The following is a 25178-nucleotide window of genomic DNA, read 5'->3' as shown; positions in this document are numbered from 1 at the left end:
GGAACAGATGTCCCTGCCCCCACTGATGGTACCTTTCTTTGGCCTGTGGCACATGGGGGTCAGTGTGCTATGTTTGAACAGTTACTTAGAAACTGTAGGATCCTCTTGTGATAGCTGCCCTCTTGGGCTAGCAGTGGACTCAGATGACCCCATGGACCCTCAGGGCTCTGTGTCACAGGAACCAGAAAGGAGTATCTGTTGTTGTACATAGAGCAAAGCCGACCAGGAGGAGCTGCTTCTAGGCTCTCAGGCCGTGTGCCAGGTCATGGGGCACAGCAGTGAGTGAGACTACTTGGAGGAAGCTTCGTGCAGGTGCTTGACCCAGGTCTTGGCCAAAATAACAGGGTCCAGATCTCACTGCCACTTACAAGGCACTTGGAGTGGGTGCTTACCCTCTGAACCCTTCTCCATAAGTGACTGAGGTTGATGCCAACACCACAAAGCTGATTAAATGACATCAGGCCAACCACAATGCCTGGCTTGCTGTGGATACTCAACAGACCTTAAGGCTTCCTTGTTTTGGTTTCCTAAATTTCTCTTCCATTATTTATAAAACCCTGTGAAAGTTGGGGTCACTCTACAGCCCTCAGATGAGACTGCTTCCTGTTTCTCATGGCTAGGGAAAGCCTCTCCTGAGATGTGGAGATACACCATAGGGAGGCCTTTGCTCCAACCCCCCTATAGGGAGGTGTAGAAATTGAATATCAAGATTGCTGTATTACCAAGACCCCTTTCTGGTCTTCATATAAGCCCCCATTTTTGCTCCTCACTTAGAATCTCTCCCTTTAATCATTACCTCTAAACTTGTAGATGTGGGAATAGTGAGGCCCTGGGGCAGAGAGGTCTGCCTGAGACCCTGCAGAGTCAATCCTGGGGCCTGGCTTCAGTCACCACTGGATGCTTACCAGGGGCATGGCTTTAAGAATGGTGTGACTTCTCTGCTTTGCCGTCTCTTTGCAACAGTCATGATAAGAGCACCTTGAAGGATTGTGATGGTGATTAACTGAGTTAGTACTGATGCGATACACATAGAAAGTGCCCAGTATCTGTAAATTCTGAGAATAACAAATGAGGGGGTGAGGCCTCAGACACTGGGAAAGACCTGAGCCCATATCTGGCTTGGTTGCTGGCTCTGGGCCCTCCCAGATCCACAGGGAAGAGGACAGTGGGTACTGGGCTGGGGCAGAGATTACCTTGCTACCTTGCTCTCTCTCATGTTCTTGGTGCTTTGAGGTTATGGTTTGACCACTTTGCCAACGGCATGGGAAACATTGAGGTTTAAACTGTTATCCTTAGTAGCTGGTCAGAAATACATGTTCCTGATATTTAAGGCCAGAAAGTCCTAAGGGAGTCTGGGCTGGAGCATGTGGGGCCACCAGCGTCCAGGTAGTTCTATGTATCCCAGACTCCCCAAGTTCCCCACCACCCCTGACCTGTAATACCCCAAGCTCTGCCCTGGCGGGCAGACTTCTGCCTTCCCCTCCCCAGGAACAATTCTCTCCACACTCACCTGCTGACATTCTTTGAGGGGTCCCTTCCTCTGGGAAGCCTTTCCAGACTTCTCTCCAGCTCCAGAGAGGAGTGACACTGGATGAGCACAGTGTGCCTGAGGCCTGGCTGGTCAGGGCCTCCCTTTTCTTCCCACCTGTTGGAATGCTAGGCCAGGGACAGTCACCTGGATTGTGGGAGGGCAGCAGGTACCTAGTTTTGCATGGCTCTCATTGCCTATCTGCCTGGCAATTGGGAATCAGTTCAGAGGTGGCTCTCCCTAGGCCCCAGGAGAGCTGGCAGCTCAGCCTGGTCCTGGGTTGCTATGCCATCAGGGTGACATTATTCAGTCATCCCCACTGGACAGTGAGCTAGGCTTGCTCTTGAGTGACCTCTCACACCTTGGCTGATTCTCTCATATACTGGTCCGAGGCCAGTGATCACCGTGTATGTTTCCAGCACAGTAGGAGGTTGAGCTGTGGGTCCCTGTGGAGAGATGTGCTGTGTGGCTACCTGTCTGTGGAGGTCCCTCAGTCCCAGTCCTCAGGACGGCCTCACTCACCCAGCGGAGGACAAGGGCTGGATACACCCTGCTCAGCTGTCTCTGTGGCAGGTACCAGTAAGAGGGGCCTTTGGGACAGCACTGAATCTAAATTTCCATCACTTCCCTGGCTTCAGGATAACGATGACAGTACATTTCCTAGGTACCCAACTGGAGCATGGCTATCTCTTTCTGACCTTTCCGGTGCTTTCCTGGTGCTTGTTTCTGAGTGATCCAGACAAGCTGCACAACAGTGCCTTGGAACTAGTCAGAAATGCAGACTTTCCCCACACTTGGACTTGCTTTATCCAATCAGCCCTCAGGGGGATCCCAGTACAAGTTCAAGTTTGAGAACCACCAGCCTGGAGAGGGCTCCCTCCCTCCCTCTGCCTTCCTACACTCGCTCCTTCTCTGCACATTTCTTGTGCAGCAGCCTGTTCTGAGAGCAGCCACTGGGTGTCAGAACAGCCTCAGGAAAAGTCATTGCTGTCACACCCCTCCCTGGCCCACCTGGCCTCTGCTGTGTCTCCCAGGGCTGAGTGTTGGGACTTGGTCCATAAGAAAAGCAGGTGCTTGGCCCAGGGCTTGGGTCTGATGATTTCAGAGCTGCAGAGACACCTCACAGCATTCCTGCTCTAGGGTCATTGGCCTGGGCTGTGCACCTGCTCCTTATCCCGGGAAGTCAGCCTGTCTGCTGCTGGCATTTCTGGGTGAAAAGGGGCACCAGATGGATGAGGTCCTGAGAGGAGAAGGGGCTTACTGGAGGTCAACTGGAGCCTCTGTCAGGATGGGTGCATTTCCCTTTTTCTGACTGTCCAAGGTGATATCTGGGCACCAAAGAAGTGCATCTGGCATGATAGGGACCTGGGTGACCCTATAATACCTTGTAGGACATGCAAGGCAGTGAGGCTCATGCCCAATTCCTCCTGACTCCTGCCAAGTTATTGCTCTCATTCTGGCCCTTGAGGCTTCTCTATCCTCCTTGCTTCAGTCTCCCTGACACCCACCTCCAGGACCCTCCACCCACACCCAGTAATCACAGTTGGGGTCTCCCTTCCCTGTCAATTTCTGCCACCCTGGTCCTGAGGTAGACCCCGGCCTGCAAAAGTGAGATTTGCCCACCCCTGCAGCCACTGGCCACATTCTCCCACTGCCCCCTCCAAGACCTCCTAAACATGCACTTGTCCACTGGTTATTCTCATTATCATTTCCACTGCCAGTTCGAGTCCAGCCCCTGGTCTACATGAGTGGCTACACCCTGGCTGTCTCTGATGCCCACATAGTACATGGTACAACCCAGGATCTGTGATGCCCACTCAGTGAGGTCCTGAGAGGAAAGATCCGGAGACAGAAGGGCTCCCTGTTTACCTTTTCCCTGAACCTCAGCAACCTCATCTGTGAAATGAGACAATGACAGCATCTGCCCCAGGTGTGTGTTAGGGGTAATGATTAACCCATGTGAGATGCTCTCAGCAGGGTATGCTGCACAGAGTGTGTGCTCTGGGGCTCCTCTTAAGTTTATATTTTTGGGTAAGGACACGGCAACCCAGGGAGGGTAGCACAGTAGGGGCTCCTGCAGCCATCCCTTCTCCAGGGGTCCAGTTCAGATTAGGCCCCCCAGTGTCTGGCACTGGAACTAACATCCTGTTGGGTATCCGTGGGCTGGGAAGAAATGTGATGCAGATCAAAAGTGCATCACTACCTTTAAACCCTCCAGCCATCTGAGAGGAAATGGCAGTGACTTGCTCAAGGTGAATACTGACCAATTTTCCCAGAACACGCTATGAGGGAAGCAGAAACCCTGTTATCAGATAACAGGAAAGGACCCTGGTCAAGGAGTTGTGCCAGCCATCAGGTACCCAGTCCCTGGCTAGACTCAAGTTTTCCATAAATTACTGATCTGATTACTGATCAAACTCTCTGGGGTGTTGGGGCAGCTATAATTTCCAGGCTCTGCCTGGAGGATCTCCTGTGGGGCTTGGGCAGCTGTATCTCAGGGGTTCTGGAGCTGAGCTGAGCTGGGAGTGGGCATGGGAGACTAGGCTGGCATTTTCGGGCATGTCACTTCCTCACCCCATGTGTTAGCCCCTGGCAGACTGCTCTGCCAACTCTGCAGTCGAATTCTCTCACTACTGTCTAAGGTCAATCAGCCTGTCAGCATCCAGATCTCTGCTTGGCGTTGTGGGCTGCTATGGGGCACATTGCTGGGAGGCATGACCTGTTCTTTCTGGGTCACGTTGGCATAGGGTGGGTGCTGCTGAAATCTTGGATCATCGGGCTTTGGAGGTCCCAAGAAGCCAAAGCAAATATTTTCCTATCACCGGAGTGTGCCTAGAAAAGCTAAGCACCTAAAGGCCCAGACTTCTGCTCCTGCTGGAGGAGAGGAGGCACTGGTCTTGTTCCCGCTGAAAGGCCTGGAGCTTAGGGATGGGAGCTTGGCCCTGGACCCGGGTTGTCTACCCACTCCCTGGCTACAGAACCTTGAGTTCTAGGCCTCTATATGCTCACTAGGAAATGATAGATAACTGTAGGTAGACACTTGGGGTGGTACCTGGGGGAAGGAAATGCATCAGAGCATCAGCTGTTGTTAAGTAGTGGTAGTTCCCTGTATGAGCAGTCAGGCCCCTCTGTGCCTTCTCTTCCAGTAACTGTCCCATCCCCCTTGCTGCAATTTGTGTTCAGGGACTCCCCTTCATCATGCACAGGTACCCCCAGTCCCACCATCTGGCTCCAGCCGTGTTCCATTTTTTTCTACCTCTTTTCTCACCAGCCTCTCCACTTACCCACTCCTGCCCCTGATTAAGCCCCACCCTCCAACCAGCACACTGTGTGCTTGCTCTTGGCTGTCTGTGGACTCTGCCTCTTGGCCACCACTCTGCCTCTTGGTCAGGAACTTTGTGGACAGCCTTTGGGCAATGCCGCTCTTGGATCATGCAGCCTGGAGCCTCCCACCTGAATGTGCCTCTTCCTTTCCATTTGGTCAGGCCAGCATTGCCCTGCCAAGGGAATGTGAATCTGGAGAGCTTACTGGGCCAATTTTGAGGGTGCACTTGCCTGTGAGAAGTCACAAAGATGCCATTTTTCTGGAGGATAATTTGACAATGTATATTGAAATCCATCAGATGTGTGTACTCCTTGACCAGACTTCTGGGTCTGAATCCTAAAAAAAAAAAAAAAACCCTAAACAGGAAAAGGTCTCATAATCAAAATACTCACCATACATAGTTAGTTGAACATTTTAATTGTCCAATAATTGAATTAAATAAATTATAGCACAAAGAATAATTTCAGAACGACTGGAAGTAGATAAAGATCATGAAGATCCTAACAACCAAGTGAAAACAACAATAACAAGAACAATAAATCAGGAAAGACGGTTGTGTGTCAATTAGTATGAAAACCATGCTGAGTGGCCCCTGCAAAGATGGAACCTGTGAATGTTACCTTGTATGGTAAAAGGGACTTTGCAAATGCTCTTCGGTTAAGGATGTTAAGATTATTCTGAATTATCCAGGTAGGTCCAATGCCATCACAAGGGTCTTTTTAAAAGAGAGGCAAGAAAGGCAAAGAGGAGGTAGGGTGGGGGAAGCAGAGGTTGGACTGACGCACCTTGGCAGTGGAGGAAGGGACCAAGAGCCAACGATTACAGGTGACCTCTAGGAGCTGGAAAGGCAAGGAGCTGAACGCTGCCCTAAACTTGTAACTGGAGGCCCCACCACCAACACCTTGATCTTCACCCTGGAAAACTCATGAAGACTGACCACAACCAGCTGTTACATTGTTTTAAGGCACTAGGTTTGAGGCAGTGTCTTATAGTAGTGATAGTGAACTGATGCATTAAGAGTTTGAAGTTTTTTAATGGTTGTAGGATTTTTCAGATTATCTATTTCATCTTGGTTGAGTTTTGTCATTTGTGGTTTTAGGCAAATTGGTCCATTTCTTCCAAGTTGTCAAATTGTTCATGATATTCCTTTATTATTTGTTCAACGGCCATAGGAGCTGCGCTCATAGCTTGGCTTCATTCCCTATATAGAGATTTTGTTTCTTCTCTCTTAATTTTTGTAAGAGCTTTGTTCATTTTAGTGCTTTTTTTTTTGAACAAACAGCTTTTTGTTTCATTGCCTGCCTGCTTGCTTTTTTTTTCCTTTTTGCAGTACTGAGATTGAACCCAGAGGTGTTCCACCATTGAGCTACATCCCCAGAACTTTTTATTTTTTTGTTTTGAGACATTGTCCCACTAAATTGCTGAGGCTGGCCTCGAACTTGCAATCCTCCTGCCTCAGCCTCCTGAGTCACTAGAATTTCAGGTGTACACCATTGCACCTGGCTCATTGCTTTTCTTTATTGTTTTATTGTTTTTATTCAATTTTTAAAATTTCTACTTTATTATTTTCCTTCTATGCTTGCTATGGATTTATTTCACTTCCCTTTTTCTAGTTTCTTGAGTAAGGACTTAGATTGTTGATTTGACACCTTTTGTCTTTTCTAATGTAAGCATTCAGCGATACAAAATCTTTTCTCAGCACTGCTTTTACTGCATGCCACATGTTTTGATAGGTTCTATTTTTATTTTCACTCAGTTTTTTTTTCCTGTGAGATATCTTCTTTCACCCATGGATTATTTATAAGTGTATTGTTTAATTTTCACATGATTGGAGATTTTGTTTTCTTCCTGTTATGAATTTATAGTTTATTCCACTGCGGTCAGAGAATATACTCTGCAAGATTTGTATACTATACTTTTAAATTTGTTGAGATTTGTTTTATGGCCCAGGATAATGTCTATCTTGGAGGATGTTTCATAGATGCTTGGAAAAAATGTGCAGTTTGCTCTTGTTGGGTGGAGTGATCCTGTTGGTTGATTTTGTGCTCAGATTTTCTATTTCTTGCTGATTTGCTAATAGTTTTTAATGTATCAGTTGCTGAGGGTAGGATTTTCAAGTCCACAGGTATAATTGAGGGCTTGTTTATGTTTCCTATTAGCTATCCTTGGTTCTTTTTTTTCTCTATTGAGTTAAAAATAACTGTATTTACCATTTTAATCATTTAAAGTACAGAATTTAGTGGCATTAGGAACATTCACAATGTTTTTTTTTAATCTCACTACCATTTTTATACCTTTATTTTATTTATTCAATTTTATGTGGTGCTGAGAATCAAACCCAGTGCCTCACACATGCTAGGCAAGGGCTCTACCACTGAGCCACAGCCCCAGCCCTACATTCACAATGTTGTGCAGCTATTGCAATTGTCTGTTTCTTTTTCTTCATCTAAAACAGAACCCTGTACACATTAAGCATTAGCCTCTCCATCCCTGCTCTCCCCAGCCCTTAGTAACCACTATTCCACTTTGTCTTGATTTAATTTGCTTATTCCAGATATACCATAGTCCTCTAATAATTTTATAGAGAATGCCTTAAATTTAGGTCTTTTATTCATTTGACTTAATTTTTATAAGGTAAAAGTCCAATTTCACTCTTTGTCATATGGATATCTAGTTTTCCCAGCGCCATTTATTGAAGATTGAATGGTTTTGATACCTTTTAATCAATGTGAGTGTTTACTACTGGGCTTTCCATTTTAGTCTACTGATCTATATTTTTATACCTTTGACAGCACATTATTTTTGATTCCTATAGTTTTTTAGTAAGTTTCAAAATCAGGATGTAATGGTTTTCCAACTTTTTTTCCCCAAGATTGTTTTTCTATTTAGGGTCCTTTGAAATTCCAGATGAATTTTAGGATGGATTTTTTCTAATTCTACAAAAATGAGATATTGATAGGGGTTACATTACAGATTTCTTTGGGCAGTATTGCCATCTTAAAGAGATGAAAATTTCCATGCACATGGGTTGGATTTCCATTCATTTAGGTTCTATTTTCTTTTAGCAATATTTCATAGTTTTTTATGTGTAAGCTTTCTGCCTTCTTGGTTAAATATATTCCTAGTGGTTTTATTCCTTGGTACTATAAAAATGAAATTGTTTTCTTACTTTCTTTCTCTCATTGTTCATTGTTAGTGTGAAGAAATATAACTGACTAATCACTATTGATTTTATATCCCGTAACTTTGCTGGTTTTGTTGAATATTTCTCTCTCTCTCTCTCTCTCTCTCTCTCCGTAATTCTAGGGTTTTCTACATATAGGATCACATCAACTCTGAACAGAGATCTTCTGCTTCTTCCTTTCCAGTTTGCACAGTTTTATTTCTTTTTCTTTTCTAGTTGCATTAGCTATAGTAGAACTTGAAGAACTATGTTGAATAAGGGTAGTAAAAACAGAATTTGATTTCTTAATCCTGATGGTAGGGTGAGGGTTTTCAGTATTTTCATATGTGGACTTATTATGTTGAGAAAGTTCTCTTCTGGTCCTAATTTGTTGAATATTTTTATTTCAAAAGGAAATTGGATTACTTAAAATGCCGTTTTTTTTTTTTTTTTTCATTCTGATCATGTGTTTGTGTTTTTCTTCATTCTGTTAATATGGAGAATTACACTGGAGATCGACTTTTGCTTCTGGGGATATATTCCACTTGATCATAGTGTATCTCTTACTCCCTTTTCCTTTGCCGTTATAGAATACCTGAGACTGGATTTATAAAGAATAAAGGATTATTTTGGCTCACAGTTCTCAAGACAGAGAAATCCAAGAACATGACACCAAAATTTGCTCAGCTAATTCAACTTATGGCAGAAAGCGGAAGGGCAAGCAGGATGTGCCAAAGGGGGCAAAATTCCTGTAATACCTCTGTCTTTGTGATCCAAATTTACTTCCTACTAGGTCCTACCTCACAATACTGCCACATTGGCAATCATATTTCTTTCTTTCTTTCTTTTTTTTTTTAGTTGTAGATGGACACAATATCTTTATTTATTTATTTATTAGTTTTAGGTGGACAGAATATCTTTATTTTACATTTATGTGGTGCTGAGGATCGAACCCAGGGTCTCGTGCATGCTAGGTGAGCACTCTATCACTGAGCCACAATCCCCGTCCTATTTATTTATTTTTTAAAAAATATTTTTTAGTTGTAGATGGACACAATACTTTGTTTATTTATTTTATGTGGTGCTGAGGATTGAACCCAGGGCCGGCCTCACACATACCAGGCAAGTGCCTTCTATTACTGACTGAGCTACAATCCCAGCCCCACAATATCTTTGTTTTTATTTAATTATTTTTATGTGGTGCTGGAGACTGAACCCAGGACTTCACGCATGGAAGGCAAAATCTCTACCACTGAGCTACAACTCAGCCCAGGCAATCATATTTCAACCAGAGTTTTAGAGGAAACAAACTGTATTATTCTAACTGTAGCAGTGTATCATTTTTTGAATGTGATACTGGATTATTGGCTACTATTTTGTTGAGGATTTTACATCAATGTTCAAAAGGGACATTGATCTATATTTCGTTTCATGTGGTGTCTTTGTCTGAGTTTGGTATCAGAACAACACTGGTCTCATAAAACAAGTTAGTAAATATTCCCTCTTCTTGATATTTTGGGAAGATTTTGAGAAAGATTTTGTGTTAACGTCCGTTTAAATATTTGGTATAATTCATCAGTGAAGCTATTTACTCCTGGGCTTTTTTTTGTTGGGAGTTCAAAAATAATAATTATGTATTTTAATTTTTTTTAGCCTTTCAACCTTCTTACTGTTCATGGGGTGACACTGGTTTTCTAATTCCTCTTGCATTGGTTTTGTGCATGTCTAGGAATTTATCCATTTTCTGTAAGTTATCCAGTTTGTGATCATGTAGGTCTTTATTTATCACATTCTCTAATAATTCTCTCCATTTCTGTATACTTTCTGATTTTAGTACTTAGAATCTGCTTTCTTTTCCTTAGTGATATAGCTAAGGATTTATCAATTTTGTTGACCTTTTCAAAAAACCAAAATTTGGTTTCGTTTATTTTGTTTTATTTATCTCTTATCTATGTTATTTCTTTCCCTGTATTTGTGTTTAATTTGCATTTCTTTTTTTTCAGTTCCTTAAAATATATAATTAGGTTATTCATTTATTATCTTTTTTTCTTTTTTAATGTAGACATTTACAGCCATACATTTTCTTCTTAGCTCCACTTTTATTACATTTTGTATATTTTAGTATGAGTGCTTTCCTTTTCATTAGTATCAGCATTCTAATTTCTGGAAGGAGTTTTTCCTTGACTTATTAGTTGTTTAAGGATGTATTGTTTAATTTCCATATATTTGTGAAATTTCAATTTTCCTTCTCTAATTGATTTTAGTTTGATTCCACTATAATCAGTTGTAAGGTACTTTGTTTGATTTCAGTATTTTAAAACTAATTGTCTATTTTTCTGTTCTGTTCTGCATCTGAGAAAAATGTGTATTCTGTTATTGTTGGTGGAGTGTTCTAATTGTGTTGCTCAAATCCTGTATTTCTATATTGATCTTCTGTCTGATTGTTCCTTCCATTACTTAAAGTGCCGTAGTGAACTCTCCAACTATTATTGTAGAACTATCCTTTCAATAATGTGTGTTTGGGGTTCCCGCAATTTGAGGCTGTGTTGTTAGGTGTTTATAATTGTTATATATTTTTGGTGAATTGAAACTTTAGTCAATGTATAATGACTTTTTCTCTAGTAAATTCTTTGACTTAAAAAAATCTATTTTGCCTAATGACAATATAGCAACCTAGCTCTTTTTGTTGGTTTGTTTTGTTTTCTTTTAAAACTTATCTTTAAATTTTATGCGCTTTTAATTTATTTTTAAAATTGGTACATTATAGCGGTATAGAAAAGTGGAATTCGTTGTGGTATGTTCGTCCACGCACATGACACAGCTTGGTTTATTTCATTCTGCTTTTCCTCCCCTTCCCCATCCCACCTCCCTTACCATTTTGACTTCCTCTACTCCACTGTTCTCCCTTTTACTTTCATGAGATTCCCCCTTTTAAAATTACCTATTTCTTTCTAGATCCACTTATAAGAAAAAACATTCAGCCCTTGACTTACTGTGTCTGGATTATTTCACTTAGCTTGGTATTCTGCAGTTCCATTTATTTACCAGCAAATGGCATAATTTCATTCTTCCTTTTGGCTAAGTAAAAGTCCATTGTGTATATATGTCACATTTTCTTTATTCAATCATATATTGAGGGACACCTAGGCTGGTTGCCTAACTTGGCTATTGTGAATTGTGCTGCCGTAAACATTGGAATGCATATATCACTGTATTATTATTATTATTTTGTGGTACCGGGAGTTGACTCTAGTACACTTTACCACTGAGTTATATCCCCAGCCCCCCCCCTTTTTAATTTTTTTATTAGTTGCTCAAAACAATACAATGATCTCGACATATCATACATTTGATTCAAATGGGGTATGAATTCTTATTTTTCCACATGTACAGATTGCAGGATCACATTGGTTATACAGCCACGTTTATACATACAGCCACACTGGTGTCTGTTGTATACTGCTACCTTTTCTATCCCCCTCTCCTCTCCCCTCCCCTCCCATCACCTCTCTCTACCCAATCTACTGTGACACATTTCTCTCTCTCTCTCTCTTTTTTCTTCCCCCTCACACCATCTTATATGTAATTTTGCGTAACAATGAGAGTCTCCTTCCATCTTCCGTGCAATTCCCCTTCTCTCTCCCATTCCCACGCACCTCTCGTCCCTATTTAATGGTAATCTTCTTCTCATGCTCTTCCTCCCTGCTCTGTTTTGAGTCGCTCCCCTTATATCAAAGAAGACATTCGGCATTTGTTCTTTAGGGATTGGCTAACTTCACTTAGCATAATCTGCTCTAATGCCATCCATTTTCCTGCAAATACCATGATTTTGTTATTTTTTAGTGCTGAGTAATATTCCATTGTGTATAAATGCCACATTTTTTTTATCCATCCATCTATTGAAGGGCATCTGGGTTGGTTCCACAGTCTAGCTATTTTGAATTGTGCTGCTATGAACATTGATGTAGCTGTGTCCCTGTATTGTGCTCTTTTAAGGTCTTTTGGGTATAGTCCGAGAAGGGGAATAGCTGGGTCAAATGGTGGTTCCATTCCCAGCTTTCTAAGGAATCTCCATACTGCTTTCCAAATTGGCTGCACCAATTTGCAGTCCCACCAACAATGTACAAGTGTACCCTTTTCCCCACATCCTCACCAGCACTTGTTATTGTTTGACTTCATAATGGCTGCCATTCTTACTGGAGTGAGATGGTATCTTAGAGTGGTTTTAATTTCCATTTCTCTGATAGCTAGAGATGGTGAGCATTTTTTCGTGTATTTGTGATTGATTTATATCCTCCTCTGAGAAGTATCTGTTTAGATCCTTGGCCCATTTGTTGATTGGGTTATTTGTTTTCTTGTTGTTTAATTTTTTGAGTTCTTTGTATACTCTGGAGATTAGAGCTCTGTCTGAAGTGTGAGGGGTAAATATTTGTTCCCAGCATATAGGCTCCCTATTTACCTCTCTTATTGTTTCTCTTGCTGAGAAAAAACTTTTTAGTTTGAATATGTCCCATTTGTTGATTCTTGATTTTAACTCTTGTGCTATAGGTGTTGTATTAAGGAATTTGGAGCCCGACCTCACAAGATGGAGATTAGGGCCAACTTTTTCTTCTATTAGATGCAGAGTTTCTGGTTTGATTCCTAGCTCTTTGATCCATTTTGAGTTAACTTTTGTGCAAGGTGAGAGAAAGGGATTCAATTTCATTTTGTTGCATATGGATTTCCAGTTCTCCCAGCACCATTTGTTGAAGATGCTATCCTTCCTCCACTGCATGTTTTTAGCACCTTTATCTAATTTTAAGTAGTTGTAATTTTGTGGATTTGTCTCTGTGTCCTCTATTCTGTACCATTGGTCTACCCACTGGTTTTGGTACCAGTACCATGCTGTTTTTGTTACTATTGCTCTGTAGTATAGTTTAAAATCTGGTATCGCTATACCGCCAGTTTCACTCTTCCTGCTTAGAATTGCTTTTGCTATTCTAGGTCTTTTATTTTTCCATATGAATTTCATGATTGCTTTTTCTATTTCTACAAGAAATGCCGTTGGGATTTTGATTGGCATTGCATTAAACCTATAGAGTACTTTTAGTAATATGGCCATTTTAATGATATTAGTTCTGCCTATCCATGAACAAGGTATATCTTTCCATCTTCTAAGGTCTTCTTCTATTTCTCTCTTTAGTGTTCTGTAGTTTTTGTTGTATAGTTCTTTCACCTCTTTTGTTAGGTTGACTTTTTTTTTAAAACATTTTATTTAGATATAGGATCTTGCTAAGGTGCTGAGGCTGGCTTTGAACTCTCTCCATCCTCCCGCCTCAGCCTCCAGAGCCACTGGAAATACAGGTGTACACCACCATACCTAATTTTTGTCTTCTAATAGGAGAGTTTAATATCCTTACATTTATAATAATTACCAATAAGAAAAAATTAACTTCTGTTTAGTCATTTGTTTTCTGTTTGTTTAATATATGTTTTTTTGTTCTTCAGTTTCTCCATTGTTGTCTTTTTATATTGATTTTTTTAATTTATTTTTTGTAGTGTATTATGGTTATTATTATTTTTTCAGATAGGATCTCACTATATTGCTGTGGCTGGCCTAGAACTTGCAGTTCTCCTGCATCAGCTCCTCTAGTTGCTGCCACACGTGACTAGTATATTCTTAGTGATTACCTTGAAGATTGCAGTTAACCTATTAAGTTTTGTTCTGGTTTATATATGGAATGTTTCCCCAAACCTCAAGTGTGTGCCCATGCAGGACTTTCTTTTGAGATTTATAGTGTGTCCCTAGTGAGCAGAGCTCTCTCTCTGCTTCCTGATTGCCATGTCCTGAGCTGCTTCCCTCCACCGGGCCCTTCTGCCATGATGTTCCACCTCACCTAGGGTCTGGAGCTGTGGAGTCAGCCCTTTTTATTTGTTTATTTTGAGACAGGGTCTCACTAAGTTGCTAAGGCTGACCTTGAACTTGTGATTTACTCCTGTCTCAGCCTCTAGAGTTATTGGATTACAGGAGGTAGGAAGTGACATGCCCGGTGAGATCATTTTTTTAAATTCCTTATTTCTCTCTAGCTTCTGCATATTAGAGAAAACTTTTGACCTTTGAGTTTCTGAGTGTGGCTTTTTTCACTTAGCATGATGTTCTCCAGTTACAACCATTTACCAGTAAATGACATAATTTCATTCTTCTTTATAACTGAGTAAAACTCCATTATGAATATACCCCACATTTTCTTCATCCATTTGTCTATTGATGGGCTCCTAGGTTTTTCCATAATCTAGTTATTGTGAATTGCACTGTTTAAACATTGGATTGCAGGCTTTACTATCCTATGCTGATTTGAGTTGGATAAATCCCAAGGATTGGGGTATCTGGGTCTTATGATGGTTTCATTTCTATCTTCTGAGAAATCTCTGTACTGTTTTACAAAGTGGGAGTACTAATTTGCAGTTCTACCAACAATATATGAGTCTACCTTTTCCCTCCATATCTTCCCCAGCATTTATTATTTGTATTCTTGATGATTGCCATTCTAACTGGAGTAAGATGAAATCTCAGTGTAGTTAGCGTTGCATTTCCTGTTGTTGCCTTCTAGTTTTATACATTATGGTCATAGAATATATATGATGTGATTTTAGTCTTCTCAAATTTGTTAACACTTGTTCTTGGCTTAACATGTGATTGTAATCTGTACTTACCAGATAGAATGTGCTATTAAGAGTGAAGTTAAATCTGATAGGTCTTTGTTGATTGCCTGCCTGGATTATCTATTACTGAAACTCTTTTACTTTTAGATCCATTGACATTTATTTTATATATTTAAGTGGTCTGATGTTTGTTCTCTAAATATTTACAATTGTTATATCCTGTTGCTGAGTTGGCCTTTTTATTAGTATAAAATGACCTTTTTTGTCTCTTTTTATGGGTTTTGATTCAAAGTCTGTTTTATCTAATATGAGTCTAGCTATTTCTGCTCTCTTTTGGTTTCCATTTGGAGGCAATATCTTTTCCATCCCTTCATTTTTATTATATGTGTACTTATAGGTGAAAAAAAGTCTCTTGTAGTAAGCATATATTTGTATCTTTAAAAAAAATCCATTTAGCCATTCTATCTCTTTTAATTAGGGAATTTAATCCATTTATATTCAAGGATAGTATTGACAGGTAAACTTACTATTGCTGTTTTATTAACTGTTTTCTTGTTGTTTGGGAAATCTTTTCTTCCTTTTCCCCCTCTTTTATTGTCTTTCTTTGTGGTTAAATACTTTTCCCTAATGGTATATTTTGATATTGGGTTTTTTTCAGTGTACATTTTGTAAGTATTTGCTTTGTGATTACCATGAGACTTAAGAAATCTTAGAGCCATAAGATATTAACAATTATAACAATTTCACTTTGATTGCAAGAAAACCAGACTATACATTTTTAAATTTTTTGGTGCTGCTGGGAATTGAACCCAGAGCCTCATGCATCCCAGGCAAGCACCCTACCACTGAGCTACATCCCCAGCCCACACGCTATCTCTTTTAACTCCACCCCCATTCTGAATTTTTGATGTCACAGTTTACATAATTTTATATTGCATGTTCCTCAACAGATTATTGTAGTTATTATCATTTTTATTAGTTTGTCTTTAACCTTCATACTAAGCTATAAGTGCTTTACATGTCACAATTACATTATAAAGTCATTCTGAATTTGTACTTAATTTTACTAGCAAACTTTAGGCTTTCAGATGTTTTTATATTGGTTTAGTATCCTAACTCCCTTTAGAATTTCTCTTTAAAATTTTTTTTTAAAAAATGTTTATTTTTTATCTGTAGTTGGGCACAATACCTTTATTTATTTATTTTTATGTGGTGCTGAGAATCGAACCCAGGGCCTCGCACATGCTAGGTGAGCACTCTACCACTGAGCCAAAACCCCAGCCCCTTTAAACATTTCTTATGATGCTGATTTCGTTCAGCATTTCTTTTAAGATAGGTCTGGTGATGATGAACTCCCTCAGCTTTTGTTTGATTGAGAAAGTGTTTATCTGTCCTTCACTTCTGAAGGACAGCTTTGCTGAGTACAGTATTCTTGGTTGACAGTTTTGTTTTTTTTTTTTTTTCCCTTCAACACTTTGTATTTATCATCTCAGTATCTCCTGGCCTATAAGATTTCCCTTGAGAGTTCTGCTGCTAGGCATATTGGAACTCCCTTATAGGTGATTTGTTTCTTTTCTCTTACTACTTTCAGGATCCTCTCTGTTGGACAGTTTGATTATAAAATGTTATGGGCTATTCTAATTTATATTGCATGTGATTGGAGACCTTTGGCCTTCCTCTTCAGGTTGGAAAAGTTTTATGCTATTACTTCTTTAATGTGTCTACCCCTTTATTACAGCTCTCTCCTGAAAGTCAATGACTTATACATTGTCTCTTCTGTTGTTGTCCCTTAAATACCATAAGCTTTCTTTATTCTTTTCCATTCCTTTTTTTTTTTAACCTCTATGTATTTTCAAATAGTCTGTCTTCAAGTTCACAAATTCTTCTGCTTGATCAATTCTGATGTTGGTGCTTTCTCTTGTATTTTTATTATGTTAGTTGTATTTTTTAGATGCAGAATTTCTTTCTTTTTTCTTTTTGTTTCCAGGGACTGAACTCAGGAGCATTTAACAACTGAGCTATATCCCCATCCCTTGTATTTTTTATTTTGAGTCAGGGTCTCCCTATGTTCCATAGGATCTCACTAAGTTGCTGAGGCTGACTTTGAATTTGTGATCCTCCTGTCTCAGTCTCCTGCTGGGATTACAGGTGTGCACCACCAGGCACAACTTAGATGAAGGATTCTGTTGTTGTTTTTTTTTTAAATTATTTTAATCTCTCAAATTTCTATGCTATATTTTTGAACTGTTTCTCTGCATTTTATTGGAGATTGATAGTTTTCCTAGCTTCCCAAAACAGTTTTTTTTTAAAATTTTAGTTGTAGATGGACACAATGTGTTTATTTTTTATTTATTTTGATGTGGTGCTGAGGCTTAAAACCAGTGCCTCACACATGCCAGGCAAGTACTCTACCACTGAGCCACAATCTCAGCCCCTAAAACAGTTATTTTGAGTTCTTTTCATACAGTTCGTACATCTCCATTTCTTTGGAGTCAGTCTCACAGCACATTATTTTGTCTCTTAGGTTAAATTATATTTCTCTGATTATTCTTGATTCTTGCAGTCACTCATTGTTGTCTGAAAATTGAAGAAGTAGATGGTTATTCCTGACTGTGATGTCTGGCTTTATCTAGGAATGGCCTTCAACCTTAAGCCTGCCTAGAAATTCCAGGCACGTTTTCTGTTGTGATACCTAAACTCATGACTGCTACAGCCACTGCAGTGCTAGGGGGCCTCCTAAGTTTAGAACCATTTCAGCAGATATTGCATGAGGATGAACTCTTTAACCTACCAGAGCTGGTGCCAAGCTAGACTGATACACATGCTGAGTCTGTCTGCCACTGTGGGTTATTCTATAGCCCTAGTCAGCTGACATTGATGTAGACCAGAACTTGTCTTTCTTGCCTTTACTGTGGATTCCTCTCTGGCTCCATGGTAGGTTAGGTTCTCTCTCTCTCCTCTCTCTCTCTCTCTCTCTCTCTCTCTCTCTCTTGCACTCAGCCATGATGCCATGCATCAAGGGGACGCTCCCCAGAGGTCATATTGAGGGGCTACCTAGTCTTGCACTATAGAACTATGAGCTAAATAAATCCTTTTTTTCTTCACAAATTATCCAACCTCAGGTATTTTGTTACAACAATGGAAAACAGACTAATACAGTGGGTTATCCTCATTAACCTACCTAAAGCCACCTTTACTCAAGTTACCAGATGCTTTCTCTGAAGGACATAAAACAATTCCTTGAGCTGAACTTAGTTCAATGTTAATTGCTAAACGTCAACCTTCTATTTTGGAGGGTGCCTGGTCACATAGACAGAGCTACTGGCTGCCTGCACTTACATCTTCCCAGAAAACTCTCTTGTTCTCTTCCAGTCCCATTTCCTATCTTCCCAGGCTCAGCCTTCTCTCCCATGCGGAGAATGCCTGTTTTTCTTTTACCTGGGCTTCTGAATTTATGGCCTCTCAAAATGGGCCAGATGAAAAACGATGGATGCCCTCATTGGTGATGTAATTAGAGACCATCACCCCATGTGCTGGCTGGGGGAGCACATAAAGGGATGGAGAGGAGCTTCAGGGAAATGAAATTATCTACTGGAAAACAGATAAATTAACCAATGTTTACGCTTGTGCTCATTTAAGTTCCAAAGAAGACTTGCTTAAAAAGCAGCCACATAAATTGTGGATGAGGAAGAGGCAAGATTAATTGAAATATTAAATCAACTTTATGAGCATGCAGGAGAATGCATTTCAAGTGCATTTGTCACCAGCTCACTGAAGCAGCATCGTTTAGGATGCTGATTTACAAATAGGAAGGGAGATGACTGGGGCATCAGAATGCCTCAATGTGGTACCAAATTAGAGGATTCACAGGAGAAAGAGTCATTCTTTGGCGTTTGCTGGAGAATAAGTCAGGTCTTGCTTTTCCCGGTTCTTTTTGTCTGAAGCTAGGAAGGACTGTGTTCTAGACAGTTGCACATAGGTAAGTCCATAGAGAGACCTGGTGGATTAATTTCCTCATCTGTACCCCTTCCTGTATCAGTTATCCCTTCCTTTATTTCCCCCGCTATGAACTTATGATGATCTAGCATGCTAAATCTGTTAATTAGGTTACAAGCTACATGAGGACTAAGGTTTTTGTCTATATCATTCCCTACTGGTAGAATAGGCTTGGCCTGTTATAAATGCCCCATATATGTTTGTTGACTGAACGACTGAGCCCTAGTTCTGGCTGGTGAGGATCTGCCCTCTCCATCACTGTGCCTGGCTGAGCATGCTCTGCTCACACTGAAAGGCCAGGGTGCTGTTGTGTCCTGCTGTAGGGAGCCCCACTCTGTGACTTCCTTCCTTAAGGGCTTAAGTAGACATGTTGGCACAAGCTGGTCTGGGTTTGGGGTATTGTATGTTTATAGTAGCTGCCTGGGAACACCAGCTGACCTGCCCCTAGAGTCTCCTGGTCTGAAAGGAAGTTGAGCTTGGCTCATCCCCTTCCACTGAGATTAGGGGTACCTAGTCACATCTAGCTTTTTGTCCAAGTAACCTGGAAAGAGCCCTCTCAAGATAAAGACTTTAGGAAAATCATGTTTGTGGCACCATATTTTATGTTGAGGGAAATAATGCACAGAGACTTGGATATTTGTCCAAGATTATGTGGCTTTCAGTAGCCCATATAAAGCCAGGTTTGATTCCCAAAACAAGTCCTGTCCTACTGAGCCATCCTATCTAGACTCCTCTAGATCTTGTTGTGTTGGCTACAAAGGTGAATCACTGAATACCACAGCTGTGCTCCTCCAGAGGTGTCCAGGCTATGCAAGGTCTATGGCCTGAACTCACAGGTGGTCAGTGTGTCTGAGTCTGCTCTGTGATGGGGACTCTTTCTAGGCCCTCTTACTTAGTCTGACTGTCTTTTCAGGAGAGGATCCAATAAGAGGCCATTTGCCTAGGTTCATACATTGAGAGTTGGCAGCCTAGGGTTTGATCTTAGGCCACTGTTGTGAGTGGCCTCTGTTCAGGATCGGCTATTTTGTGGTGACCAGGGAGACCATAGAATCTGCAGTTCTCATATTACTCAATCTCTCATGCTGGTGCCTGTGACTCATGCTGGTGCCTGTGCCTATGACTTTGCACTCTGAGGCTGTATGTGGCTCACCAAGGGCCACCTGGGGAAGGTTAAGTGGCTTCACGGGGCCATCTTCCTCTCTGTCTTCCACCCTGCAGACAGTGTCCAGGTGAGGCTGTTGTATGTGCCCTTCTGTGACTGGACTTTGGTAGTTTGGCACCATTGTTTCAGCCAGCTTTGACACACTACTAGGATGTGGGGGTCAAATGTTAATAAAAGGAGGCAGAAAACCTCTCAGCAGGAGGAGAGAACCCATAAAAATGTACAAGACACATTCATGAATTTGTGTGTACATGTGTCAACCCAGAGACACATATATGCCCCTGCAATCAAACACTTGCTCAGATTTTGAGCACAGCACCAAACACACAGAGAAAGGAGTTATAGTAGCTAGTTTTGCATTACTACAGGATACCCAAGGCAGCTAACTCAATAAAAAGAAAAGATTTATTTAACTCAAAATTTTTGAAACTGGAAGTCCAAATGACATAGTATAGGTTCCATGACCAGCCCTTGGCTGCATCCCCTCCTCATGAGGATGCGCTGTTGTGTGAGGGAGCAAGCAGATGATTTCATCTCAAGCCAGAGGTAGAGACAAAGAGAGAGGGGGAGAAAGAGAGAAAGATTGAGGTCCTACAGTTCTCTTTGAGGAATGCTCCCAGTGACATAAGGACCTCTCACCTCCTAAACATTCCTCCACATCCAGATAGTGTCACTCTTGGGAAAACGCCTTCAATACAAATGACCCTTGAAGGTCACTCAAGCCACATCCGAACTCTAACAGGGGCATTGTTTGGAAATGATCCACTTTAAAGATGATTTCTTATTGGTGTATTACAATTACACATAATAGTCAACTTTGTTGTTACATATTCATATATTCCCATAATACAATTTGGTCATTTTAATTTCCCAGTACCTCGCCTTTCTCTCCTCTTCTTCCCATTTGGTCCTCTTCCTTGACTCTTCTGGACTCCCTTCTATTTTCATGAGATCCCTCCCATCTTTCTTTCCCTTTTTCTTTCCTAGCTTCCACATATGAGAAAAAAATACAATCCTTTTTGAGGTTGACTTATTTTGCTTAACATAATGCTCTCAAGTTCCATCCATTTTTCTACAAATGACATCATTTTCTTCTTTATTTTTTGGTACTGGGGATTGAACTCAGGGGCACTTGACCACTGAGCCACATCCCCAGCCCTATTTTGTATTTTATTTAGACACAGGGTCTCACTGAGTTGCTTAGTGCCTCGCCATTGCTGAGGCTGGCTTTGAGCTCTCTATCCTCCTGGTTCAGCCACTGGGATTATAGGCATGTGCCACTGCGCCCAGCTATAATTCTGTTCTTTATGGATAAGTATAACTCCATTGTTTATATATACCACATTTTTCTTTGTTTAGAATTATTTTTAAAAAATTTATTCTTTTTAGTTACATATGACAGTAGACTACATCACATTTTCTTTATCTATTCATTGATTGATGGATGCCTAGGCTGGTTTCATAACTTGGCTACTGTGAATTGTGCTGCTATAAACACGGCTTATGCACGTATCCCTCTAGTATGCTGACTTTAATTCTTTTGTAAAAATAGTGAAGAGTGGCATAGCTGGGTCATATGGTGGGTCCATGCTTAGTCTTTTGAGAATCTCTACACTGATTTTCATAGTAGTTGTATTAATTTATAATCTTGACAACAGTGTATAAGTATTCATTTTTACCCACATCTTCACCAGCAATTATTATTGTGTTTTTGATGGTATGGAAATAGTCTTATTTGGATCCTGTATCTGCTGACTTTTGATTCTTTCCTGTGGAAATCAATCTGATTTTATTTAAGGACTGATTGAGTCAAACTTGGCAGAGCTCTGGGCAAGGAGGTGGGGGTGTCCTTACCCTGGAGAGATTCCAAGGCCCTCTTGCCATGCAGTGTAGGGCCTCTGGCTCCTGCACTGAGCCCCCCCCCCCCCAAGCCTCTGCCCACATTCCACTACTGAGCCTTCCCATCTTCTCACCTGGCACAGCCTTTTGTGTTGCTCCTTTAGTCACCTCTCTATGTCCCATGCTCTGTGTACCACTCCGGGTTCTGGTGCCAGGCTGCATACTCTTGGGGATGGTGAACTCTTCCCCATGATGTTGTCCCTCTTCCAAGGTAGACAGGCCTGGCCAGGGTGGGGCTACTGAGCTGCCCTGTGGGTCATCCTGTTGCTCTTTCTCAACTGAACTTACTGTAATAAGGAGTTAATGACTCTACACTGTTGAGAAAAATGAACTGGAATAATCATGTGGAGAATCATAAATAGATGGTAGTCTCTAGGTCTTGGTAAGGGGTTCTCTTGGTTGGGATGCTGCATGTTCTTTGTCTTCCCCTTTCATGCCTTGCTCAGGGTCTGGAGGGGACCCTCTGCACACAGCTCTTGGACTCCCTTATCTGATGGCTTCCAGGTAGGTTGACAGGAGCCACCAGCAGGAGGTGAGGGTGGGAGGATAGAGGGTGGGATATTGATTCCTTATTTTCTCTTATATATTTCTGCCTGCTTCTTTGCCTCCTCATTCAGCCCCAAGAATGGTAAGGGTCCCACTGTGGCCAGTCCCCCAGGGACCACACATGTTAGGAGTTTGGTCCTTCATTTGAGCTAACTGGGATGCATCCTGTTTCCTGTGGGGCTGGCTGGTGAACACTGAATGTGCCCAGAGAGGGGAAGTCTAGTAGGTGGCAGGCAGGCTTGGATCTTAGAGGGATCGGGATGTCCATGTCGGACATCTGTTGAAGAAAGATGTTATAATTTGGATCTTTGATATTTCTCGCAAATCTCATGTGTTAGGCAATGCAGAAATATACGTGATTAGATTATGGACTGCAACCTCATCAGTGGATTAATCCATTGGATGGATAATTTGAAGGTACTAACTGGGTGGTAACTGTGGGCAGGCAAGATGTGGCTGGAAGAAGCAAATCACTGGAGACATGTCCCTGGGGACTGTATCTTGTTCCTTTCTTACTTTTTGTTTTTGGGCTGTCATGAACTGTGCAGCTTTTTCCCACCATGCCCTTCTGTCATGATGTTTCTGCCTCATCTCAGGCTCAGAGCAATGATCCGCCAACCGTGGATTGGAGCTATGAAACCCTGAGCCCCAAATAAACTTTTCCTCTTCTTAGTTGTTCTTGTCAGGTATTTTGGTCCCAGTGATGAAAAGCTGACTAGCACAGAAGAGCTGGCTGCTGGCTGGGGACCATGACTCACAGTGAAGTGTGGACAGGCCACATCCCAACTGGGCATTCTTGGCCATCCCACCTACAGAGGGAGGTCAAATCCCACTTCAGGAGAACCATCTGCTCAAACACTTTCACAGGGAGTCCACTGCTGCCTGGGATGCTGGCCCATTTCCTTCAGGATTCCCATATGGCCTTCCTTGTTTGGGCTAGTCCTGGCCCGTCCCTTTCCTCCTAGCTACCCTTCAAAACTTTCTTAGGCCAGAGCTGCAGTGACCCCCCTCACCCAGTGTAGTCAAAGAGAATTTCCAAGTTTCCATCTAAGGCCCCTCAGTACACATGTGGGCATGTCCCCAGATAGCAGCTGTGACAGGATCGGGGCACCAGCCAGAGCTCTCTTCTCTTCCCACTGTGAACTTCCACCCCTTGCTTAGCCACAAGGTTTGGATCACTTAATGCAACAGAAATATTCAAGCTCCTTACACAGAAGTGCTTCTAACCCCACAGAATGTGATACACAGACAAAATATGGGCAAAAAGAGTACAAGATACACCTAGCGTGGGCAGTGGGGGATCCACCCACAAACCTCACTTGTAGGTCCTGCCCTTTGGAGCTGGAGCTTCCTTCTAGCCAAAGGAAAGAGTAAAAATGTGGGATAGGATTCACTGGTGTCTGAGGAGTTGTTTCAGTGGGGTGTCTGGGTGAATGTCCTAAGTGAGTGACCCTGCAGGGCCAGGCCTCTGACAACTGATGCTTTCACATTCCCTCACCTGAGGCATATGCACAGACTCCTGGCCAGGCCGTGGGCTCCGGCTTCTGCTCAATTCTCTTTCTCCTACATCTTTGGAAGAGGTTAGTTTTCACCTGTCTGTCTGCCACCACTGAAATCAGGCCAAGTAGGGAGCACCCCAGAGCTCAGGTGAAGTCTGTGGTGGTGAGTGGTGCCTGCTGAGCCTTCCTTGCTCCATGACAGCCCTACTTCTATTGTCCCCTTGGCCAACTGTCCCTGTTTGTCATGGGGAGGGTTGTCATAATGAGGGGTGGGAGACAGAAAGCAAAAAAGCTAAATTTTGGAGATTATGGAATACTGTAAGAGGAAGATCGCATTTCTGTCTTTAAAAATTTTTCGGCCAAACATGCCTCTTTGGGTAAGTCAGGGGACCCCCAGTCTGTCCCATGGTGCTGGTAAGATAGAGGCCCAGTGGGCTTGGTGGACCTGAGCTGAGCAGACGGTTGGCCCCTGGGGGTCCAAGGGCCTTGTGGGATCTTGATGTCAACCAGTGTCCAAGGAGTAAAATTTGATCACTTGGTCTATGGGTCCCCTGATAAGGCTACTCTAACACACTGTAAGAGAGATGAACCTGCTTTCTGGGATGAGCCTTAGGCTGAAGGATCCACAGAGCCCCAAACAACAACAACACGTTCCAGCTCAGCAGCGCTTTGCTGACAGTGGGCTTGGGCTCCAGAGTGAGAAGGTCTCCTTTGCAGAACAAGCAGTTTCTGTCTGAGAGGTCCCCACACTGGCAGGTTGGAATGCGGAAAGTGGTCAGGGCTGGGCCCTGCCTCGCTCCTTGACTTCATTCAGACTTGTGCCACGATTACTTCTTTTAAGCAAGGTGCTTCCTTTTAAGATTTCATTTGGAAAGTCAAAAGTACCCAGGAGCACTGTGGACTTCACTGAAGCCTGGATGTGGCATGAATTATTTGTCCTAGCCAGCTCTGTGGACCATTCAGCAGCCCTGCCCTGAAGGTAAGAGCCTGCAGTGCAGGATGTCAAGGTTCTGGGTTGGTCCAAGCCCGAGTCCCTGTCCTCTCTTTTGTCTTCCCTTTCCCTTTCCTTTCCTGCTGCTCTACCTGGGGTGGGTTGCCTGGAACAAAGAGGGACAGTCCATGGGTGGAATTTGAACATCATAGAGAATCTTTTATTGGAGGACCTTTGAGACCCCATCTGTGGATAAATGTGGAAAAAGTTGTTTGATGAGTTTAATAATCATGTCAGGATCATTTTTCTATGCAGCCCAAACTGTCTGCATCCAGAGCTTACTGTAAAATATAGGTATCAGGAGGCAGGCCCCTTTATATTTGTGAATATTTCTGTATCACCTTGTGACAACCTCATAAATATTGTTGAAGGATGGAGGCTTGCCTCTGAAAACTTCTTTCCACCATGGCAAATGGCTCCCACAGAC

General features: G+C 42.1%; 1 non-coding gene across 1 annotated transcript; it reads right to left on the bottom strand.

Moving 5' to 3' along the window:
* Positions 1-15446: 15446 nt before the first annotated feature.
* Positions 15447-15515, bottom strand: Trnap-ggg. Its single transcript has one exon. It is a non-coding gene; the product is annotated as a tRNA-Pro (tRNA).
* Between the last annotated feature and the right edge of the window lie 9663 nt (positions 15516-25178).

This window comes from Marmota marmota, unplaced genomic scaffold (assembly GCF_001458135.2).
Source record: "Marmota marmota marmota unplaced genomic scaffold, marMar, whole genome shotgun sequence".
In the NCBI taxonomy this organism is placed as follows: Eukaryota; Metazoa; Chordata; class Mammalia; order Rodentia; family Sciuridae; genus Marmota; species Marmota marmota.
Note: the sequence above shows the minus strand (reverse complement) of the source record. Positions and strands in the feature narration are given on the sequence as shown.